Genomic DNA, 9,771 nt, shown 5'->3' with positions numbered 1-9,771 from the left:
GCTAAGCCAGGTCTCCTCCTCTACCCATTGAGTCACCTCCCTAGATGTTGATCTCTTCCTCCCAGATTACTCCATCCACACCCCAGTCTCCATAAAACCCACAGATCACATACAGTACCCGCAATTTGACAGTTGTCACCTCTTCCACACCAAAAAATCCCTCCCATACAGCATCGCCACTCGTCGTAGACACATCTGCAGTGATGAGAACTCCCTAACCCAGTACGCTGAAGACTTCACAAAGGCCTTCGCAGACACACAATACCCTCCAAAAGTAATTCACACAGATCTCACATGCCGTATCCTCACACACAACTGATTCTCTCTCTCCATCCTAAGAACCAACCACAAAGCCACACCCTCTCGTCACCCAGTACCACCCCAGACTGAAACGACTGAACCATGTCCTTCGATAGGGCTTTGATTATCTACCACCATGCCCTGAAATGAGGGACATACTACCCAAGATACTTCAAACCCCTCCTAAAGTGGTGTTCCGCCACCCACCTAACCTCCACAACATCCCAATCCACACGTATGCCATCCCACCACCCTCTCTCTTCTCACACGGATCATACCCCTGTGGAAGACCCAGATGCAAGATCTGCCCAGTCTACTCACCCAGCACCACCTACTCACAGGCTTATCCTACCCCTTCAAAGGCAAGGCCACTTGTGAAAGCAGCCATGTTATATACCAGCTCTGCTGCAACCATCCAGTGGCACAACATGCAGCAGAGCACAACGTGCAAAATTTCAATGGCTGCTTCACAATCCATGCCATCTGGGTCCTCCCCACAACCACTAGCTCTTCTGAGCTGCACAGATGGGAGCTATCCTTACAGCACATCCTTCACTCCCATAACGTTCCTGACCTAAACCTAAGGTAACTCGCTGTGCCCCCACCCAATTGTGTGTGTGTGTGTGTGTGTGTGTGTGTGAGTGTGTGTGTTTGTATGCACACCATCCCCTGATCCACATGACTATGAAATCGCAGGACCAGGAGTCCACCACCTGCCCCCTATACCTACACCCCTAACTAGCCTCCCCACTCTCCCATGAGTCACTTCCCCCTACCTCCTCCCTGCCTCCCACCACTCTCCTTCACTTACCCCACCCTGCTTCACACCCCTACTTCACCCAAGACCCAAGCTAGAAAAAGGAAGTGTATTCCAAAAGCTAGCCAAACTCTGAACCTTTTGTTTGTGTGCCTATCAGTGACACAGCACTTCTGCCTATCAGTGATAAGTCTCCTTTACGCCTAAGTAACTTGTAATTCCCAACAAGAACTTTCTGTACATTGTTGTTCAGATGAAGTGTCACACAAGAGATATCGGTGGTGAGACTATACACTATGTGATCAAAAGTATTCGGACACATGGCTGAAAATAACTTACAAGTTTGTGACCCCCCCCCCCCCCTTTCGGTAATGCCGGAATTCAATATGGTGTTGGCCCACCCTTAGCCTTGATGACAGCTTCCACTCTCGCAGGCATACCTTCAGTCAGGTGCTTGAAGGTTTCTTGGGGAATGGCAGTCCATTCTTCACGGAGTGCTGCACTGAGGAGAGGTATCGATGTCGGTCAGTGAGGCCTGGCACGAAGTCAGCATTCCAAAACATCATAAAGGTGTTCTATAGGATTCAGGTCAGGACTATGTGCAGCCCAGTCCATTGCAGGTGTGTTATTCTCATATAAGAACTCCGTCACAGCCTGTGCATTATGGACATGTGCCTGATTTTGTTGAAAGATGCAATCGCCATCCCTGAATTGCTCTTCAACAGTGGGAAGCAAGAAGGTGCTTAAAACATCAATGTGTGCCTGTGCTGTGACAGTGCCATGCAAAACAAGGGGTGCAAGCCCCCTCCATGAAAAACACAACCACACCATAACCCCACCACCTCTGAATTTTACTGTTGGCACTACACACAGTGGCAGATGACGTTCACCGGGCATTCTCCATACCCACACCATGCCATTGGATCGCGACAAAGTGTACCGTGATTCGTCACTCCACACAACTTTTTCCCACTGTTCAATCGTCCAATGTTTTTGCTCCTTACACCAAGCAGTGAGGTGTCGTTGGAATTTACCAGCGTGATGTGTGGCTTATTAACAGCTGCTTGACAATGAAATCCATGTTTTCTCATCTCCCGCCTAACTGTCATAGTACCTGCAGTGGATCTTGATGCAGTTTGGAATTCCTGTGTGATGGTCTGGATAGATGTCTGTCTATTACACATTACAACCCTCTTCAACCATCAGTGGTCTCTGTCAGTCCCTTCACTTTTCCACCTCACTATCACATCAGAAACAGTGGACCTATGGATGTTTTGAAGTGTGAAAATGTTGTGTACAGACATATGACACCCAATCAACTGACCACATTCGAAGTCCTTGAGTTCCACGGAGCACCCCTTTCTGCTCTCTCACTATGTCTAATGACTACTTAGGTCACTGATACAGAGTACCTGGCAGTACGTGGCAGTACAATGCAACTAATATCAAAAACATGTTTTTGGAGGTGTCCGGATACTTTTGAACACATAGTGTATTTTGCAAATATTCGTCAGGAAACCATTTGATAGAATTCCTTCATTAATCTATTCCTTTCTATAAATGGAGTATTCTGAAAATGTCTCTATTGCAATCACTCACAGTCATCACCTGTAAAGTGAGTCATGGCCTGTAATCTTTTCGAAGAATCAACAATATGCCCCAACACCATTATTTTCCTCATACTTGTATTTGGCACAGAACTGGAATATTCATCTTCATTCTTTGACATTTCTGATACCCTCATTTCACTTAAGGAGTAAATTGATGCACTGTCTCAGTAACAGTAACACATGAGTGTTTCTGCTCAACTTACCCAGAAAAATTCCTTTTCCAGCCTACTTTGGGTGCACAAATTGGCACTTCAAACTTCATTTACAACATATGAGTGACTGGCAAGTAATTTTGGAAAACCAGTAACATGAAGCTACAGCAGTACAACATGAAGCATAAAAGGAGAAGAAAAAGCTAGTTTATTCCTGAAAAACTGATACAAAGATCAGAGAAAAAAATATTCTGGGTAATGAAGAAAATAGGCTGCAGTTAAAAAGACAAAATAATTTAGTGTGAAAACCAAGCTGGAAACTGTGTGCTATTAATTAAATTTTTATTAAAATATATGTGAAACTCCTGTTTAAGAAGCACATACACATTACAGAGGTTACACTATCATTACTAAAAAAGAATCTGTTACATACTTGTTGAAACGAAATATCCATTTAACAGAGTCCATGCTACTGAGACCATTCTTTTACTCATACTGTTGCTTTTGAACTAACTAATATAGGAGGTATTAGTTTAAATACTCATTAACGCCATCAGAACTGCCTACAGGTGGTATTTATTGAATTGCAAACTGCTGGAACATGGTTTTGAAAATGAATTTCTCATGGTTTTCTGTTATTAGCCTCTCACTGAATGACACTTCTTGCAGTTCTGTTTCTTCAACATTTCAAGAACCTTTCACACTGTTGATATCCAGAAGTGGTCATACCATGCAATACCATGCATTGCTTAATTTTTCGTTGTTGCACACACATTTATGTGTTCATAAAGAAAATGCAGGTAGATTTTTTTGGTAATGTGATCATTGAATATGTAATGTTAACATTATATATAAAAACAAAGATGAGGTGACTTACCGAACGAAAGCGCTGGCAGGTCGATAGACACACAAACAAACACAAACATACACACAAAATTCAAGCTTTCGCAACAAACTGTTGCCTCATCAGGAAAGAGGGAAGGAGAGGGGAAGACGAAAGGAAGTGGGTTTTAAGGGAGAGGGTAAGGAGTCATTCCAATCCCGGGAGCGGAAAGACTTACCTTAGGGGGAAAAAAGGACAGGTATACACTCGCACACACGCACATATCCATCCACACATACAGACACAAGCAGACATATTTAAAGACCTAGGTGAAATGAAAATGAAAATAAAAATATATGGGGAGAGATAAAGGTGAACCGGAAAACATTAAACATGTTGTGCATATGATTTGAAAGTTAAAAATGTTACAAGTAAGAATAAGTACTAGTAAGCAAACCATTTCTGTTTTTGGAGTTCTAACTTCATCTGCTATCAACACAAATACAGTAAAAGTGGATTTAAATGGATTGTGAAAGCCCCTTCCCACATTACATGTTTCTCTTCTTGGTTATTTGATATGTATAAACAAAAAGAAAATTATATCAATGAAAGTAATCAATTTTTGAAAATATAAGTAATTGGATAGATAAAAAATCTACTCATGAAGCGGCAATAGGAGAACATGCATACAAAATTGCAAGCTTTTCGAGACAGTGGCTCCTTTGTCTGGCACAAGGGTTGAAGGGGACGGAAGAGGGGTGCAGGAAAAGGACTGATGAGGTTCAGGGACAGGGATGAGGTTTAGGGAAAGGAGACTTACCAGATGAGATGAGAAGCTTGCTGCAGCTCGGATAAAAGAAAGTTACTTTTATGAGGGCATTTTTGTCATTTTACAACATCAAATATTTACTGCTTAAAACAACTGTCACAGGACAGAAATTATGAACAAAAAGCAATCGTAAGCAATCTCCATGTAAACAATTGTGTGATAATGTTTTGAGGCATCTAACACAGCTGTGCCAGCTTCAAAACAAAGTACAGCATAAATCTGTAGTGCCATTCCCCCTTATTTTTACCTCCATGGGAGACAAATTGAAGAAACTGTAGCAAAACTTCACTATACACTTAGAACAATTAATACTAGTAACAGTAACTAATAATAATGCAATTTTCTTGTATATTATTATTATTATTGTTTGTGTGTGGACCCTGTTTGGTTACACAGCACTTTTAGATTCATTTTGCTGATATTCCATATGGCTCTCATTCTCTCCCTGTAGGTTGTATTTCCTTCTTCAGTCCAGTTCTTCTTCTCCTCCTCCTCCTCCTCCTCCTCCTTCTCCCCCCCCCCTCCCCCCTTCTCACTCTCTTCGGAATGGAATGTAATGCATCACATCAAAACATTTCACAGTGGATTTCAACGATGGCATTCACACATACTTCTGGCATCTGAATGATTCACAACACAAATTCTGAAGGGAAGGAAATATGACTGGCAGAAAACTGCCTAAGCACTCAAGGATTCTAGTGGGGATGTGAGAAAGATGACAAATTTATGGGTATTTTGTTACCAAGAAATAATTAGCATATAAAAACTGTAGTCATGAAGATTATTCAGTAAGTTCTTTTATTATGCACAGACTTAATTGTAACAAATAAATAAATACAAAGAATATCTAACAAAACTCTCTATTAAATCAAACAATGGAAACTCTAGGTAGGAGTATCAACAATGTAAGAAAAGACAGTTTGCTACTTACCGTAAAGCAGACACATCAAGTTGCAGACAGGCACATTTAAAAAGACACCTACATAAGGCCTCTGGCCACAGCCTTCATCAGTAAAAGATATACACACACCATTCACACACATACGACTGCCGACTCCAGCATCTCAGGCCAGAATGCATCTATCACTTGGGCTGCAAGTAGCAATCTGGAGTTGGTGGGGAAGGGGGAACGGGAAGGGGAAGGAAGAATAGTGTACCCTTGGGGAGAGAGACAAATGGTCTGGTGGAGTGAGTGTGCAGGGACTAGACTACCAACAGGCACAGCATCAGGAGGTTGTGGGTCGGGAAGGTGGCGAAAGAGCAGCAAAAAGGAGGGGAGAGGGGAAAGACAGGTGGATGCATTGGCAAAGGGCTGCAAATAAACAGGGTGGGAGATGAGAAAGGGGAGGAGATAACAGGACAGAAGGGATGAAAACTGCTGGGTGGAGTGTGTGAGGGCAGTACATTACCACAGGTTGTGGCCTGGATAATTACGGGAGTGCAGAATGTGATGTAAGAATAACTCCCATATGTGCAGTTCAGAAAAGCTGTTGTGCCACAGGGTGGTCTGCTTTGCTCTTGGCCACAGTTTGGCTGTGGCCGTTCATCCTGGTGGACAGCTGGTTGGTAGTCATACAAATGTAGGAAGCTGTGCAGTGATTGCTACAGAGCTGGTAAATGACATGGCTTCCTTCACATGCCTGCCTCTGATGGGCTAGGATAAACCTGCAACAGGACTGGAATAGGAAGTGCTGGGCAGGTTTTGCTTCTACAGGGATATGATCCTTGTGGCAAGGGGTTGGGGTTGGGAGTGGCATAGGGATGGACTGGGATGTTGTGGAGGTTGGGTGGGTGACAGAACACCACTTTAGGAGGGGTGGGAAGTATCGTGGGTAGGATGTCCTTCATTTCAGAGCAAGATGATAGGTAATCAAAGCCCTGGTGAAGGATGTGGTTCCATTGTTCCAGTCCGGGATAGTACTGGGTGATGAAGGGATACTCCTTTCTTGCTGGTTCTTGAGGGTGGTGGAAGGATTGGAGGGTGAGAGGGGAAATGACATAGAAGATATTTTTGTGGACTAAATCTGAGGGATAGTGCCTGTCTGTGAAGGCCTTGTTGAGATCCACAGCATACTGAGTAAGGGAGTTTTTGTCACTGCAGATATGCCATCCCTGGGTGGCCAGACTGTATGGGAGTGATTTTTTGATGTGAAATGGATGACAGCTGTCAAAATGCAGGTACTGTTGGTGGCTTGTGGGTTTACTGTGGACAGAGATGTGGATGGAGCCATCAGAGAGGAGGAAGTCAGCATCTAGGAAGGTGGTATACTGGGTTGTGGAGGACCACATCAAGCAGATGGGAGAGATGGTGTTGAAGTTGTGAAGGAACGAAGACAGGGTGTCTTGGCTGTGAGTCCAGGTCATGAAGATACATCATGAAAATACCATCAATGAACCTGAAGCAGACTAGGGGCTTGGTATTTTGGGAGGCTAGGAAGGTCTCCTCTAGATGGCCCTTAAAAACATTGAAATAGGAGTGTGCCCATGACTGTGCCATGGATTTGCTTATATAGCTCCCCTTCAAATGACAATTAGTTGTGGGTTAGGATAAAGTTAGTAAGGTGTATGAGGAATGAGGCAGTGGGTTTGGAGTCTGAAGGATGCTGTGAAACTTAGTTTTCAATAGCAGTAGGACCATGAGCATGAGAGATGTTGGTGCTTAGGGAGGTGGAATCAAGTGACAAGAAGGGATCTAGGAGGTAAAGGGGTGGGAGATGGTGGAGAGACAGTGTAGAGATAGTGAAGGAAGTGGTTGGTGTCTTTGACATGGGAGGCTAGATTACGGGCAATTGATTGGAGGTGTTCAATTACAGCTGAAATTCTCTCAGTGGGGGCACAATAACCAGCCACAATGGGGCATCCAGGATTGTTGGGTTTGTGGATGTTGGGGAGCATGTAGGTGGGTGTGTGGGGTTTCATTGGGGTGAGGAGGAAAATGGATTTAGAGATGTTCTGGGAAGGGCCTAAGGCTTTGAGCAGAGATTGGAGTTTGCGTTGGACTTCTGGGAAGAGATCACTCTATTAACAATAAAGCCTCTCTGTCAAACCAGTGATTCAACTTCTGTCCCCACCCCTCCCCATCCCAAAAACAAAACAAATTCGGGGGTTATCATGTGAGCAGCTGGTGGAATAGTCTCTGGGGAGCCTGCAGTGACACTCAGCATTGTAGGCTTGGTGCAGGTTGGTAGAAAATTGATTTGGACAGTGCTGTTGAGGATCCTCCTCATAGAGGTAGGCAGGCTTTGGTTGCTTTATGGAGACTGTTTCTTTCCTGCTGTTCTGGTTAATCTTCGAAATGTTTGTCTCTTTCAAAAGTATGCTGTAGGACCAGTATATAGTGGGTGTAACAGAGGGCACATGGTGTCATTTCTGAGCCAGGAATGTGACGCTCTAAGCAGATCTTTTTCTCTCCATGTCTGACAGTTGGGCCTGATTGCAAACATCTCGCCATAGAGCTGATCTGTTTTATAAACTCTGCCACTGTTTCCTGATGGACAGCTGAAGCAATGCTTGTACAATGAGTTCTCCTGGCACACACTACTACTCACCATAAACCAGTTGGGCAGGCAAATACTATAGATCCTCATTTACTAATGTTCACAGACCTAACAATACCAGTGACAAGGCATCCACCCATGTTGATGAGTAATGTATCAGTGCCATCGTTAGCATGCAATGCAGCCTCTCTACGTTCCATTACTAGCAAGACGGTAGCTAGTGGTGTGCAGATGGTTGCAGATGCATAGCTGAAGGAGCTCATTACACAACTGCAGCTCAAATTGGCATCTGTGTTTGGTCATAATTATTTGAGGGATGCCAAACCTCAAACACCATGTAAGAAACAGCACCTTTGTGATTGCCTCTGTGGAAATGTCTAGTATGAAAGTAGCTTTGGGCCACCTTGTAAAATGATCCATTACAGTAATCAAGTCGTGATGACCAACAGAATAAGATAACAGCCCTACTATGTCCATACATAGGAGGTTAATCCCAAAAGTAAGGTCTCCTATTTTTTTATAAGTACATAGACCTGTTCATTTCTACAATGGTTTACATCAGTTTACAGCTTGAACATTTAGCTATTCTTCAACATAATCACCATTTCTGTCGATGCATTTTTGTAGATGCTGTGGCAGTTTTTGTATGCCCATGTCATACCAGCTCACCACCATGCTGTTCAGAAAGTTATAAACCTCTTCTTTCGCCTCGTCGTCGGAGCTGATTCATTTCCTAGCCAAATGTTCTTTTAACCTAGGGAACAGGTGATAGTCACTGGGTGCCAAGTCAGGACTATAGGGTGGGTGGGTGGGTGATTATGTTCCACTGAAACGCCCTTGCTCAACGTTCCTCTTCTCCGGTTCTGAGTTGCCTGTTTGAGTCTTTTCAGAGTCTCACAGTACCTGTTGGCGTTAATAGTGGTCCCAGTGGGCATAAAGTCAACCAACAAAACCCCTTTCCGATCCCAAAAAATGGTTGTCATGACTTTACCGGCAGACTATGTTTGTTTGAATTTCTGCGGCTTTGGTGCAGAAGGATGCCACCACTGGCATGATTGTTGCTTGGTCTCAGGTGTAAAGTGGTATGCCCAGGTTTCTTCACCCGTGACAATTGAGTCCAGAAAGTTGTCCTGTTTGGCTGCAAGGCGGTGAAGAAATGCGCGGGAAGCATCAACTCGTTGCCGCATGTGGTACTCAGTCAGCATGCATGGCACCCACCTTGCACACACCTTCCATTAGTTCAATGTTTCTATTAAAATTCTGTCAGCAGTGCTTCGGAAAACCTCAGGAACCAACGAGCAGAGATCATCCAGGGTGATCCGTCAATCTTCATGCATGCTTTACTCAACCTTCAACACTGTCTCCTCAGAAATTGACTGTCTCTCGCTACTTTGTTCATTGTGAATTTCGGTTCGACCAGCTGCAACCTCTCTACACCACTTATGAACATTTTTGACATCCATGCACGACTCACCATACACTTCTGCCAAATTGGCGATTGATTTTAATCGGCGCAGTGCCCTTTGCATTAAAAAACCGAATAACTGCATGCAATTCGCACTTGATGGTAACATCCAACAGGAGCTCCATTCTCAACAGCTGCTAAGCCAAGACTGAGTGCCTCAGTGCAGCGTGCGCATGTTTACACACAGCATGTGAAGCACTCTTCATAACAGTGTGACCAACTGCCACACAAACAGGGTTTCGCACATATAAAAAAATAGGAAACCTTACTTTTGGGATTACCCTTGTATGTGTGAAAAACCTGTTTTTTGCATTGGAAAGTGGGCAACCGGTATGAAT

This window comes from Schistocerca piceifrons, chromosome 7, assembly GCF_021461385.2.
Source record: "Schistocerca piceifrons isolate TAMUIC-IGC-003096 chromosome 7, iqSchPice1.1, whole genome shotgun sequence".
Classification (NCBI taxonomy): domain Eukaryota; kingdom Metazoa; phylum Arthropoda; class Insecta; order Orthoptera; family Acrididae; genus Schistocerca; species Schistocerca piceifrons.
The sequence above is the reverse complement of the archived record's forward strand: the minus strand, read 5'-3'. Positions refer to the sequence as shown.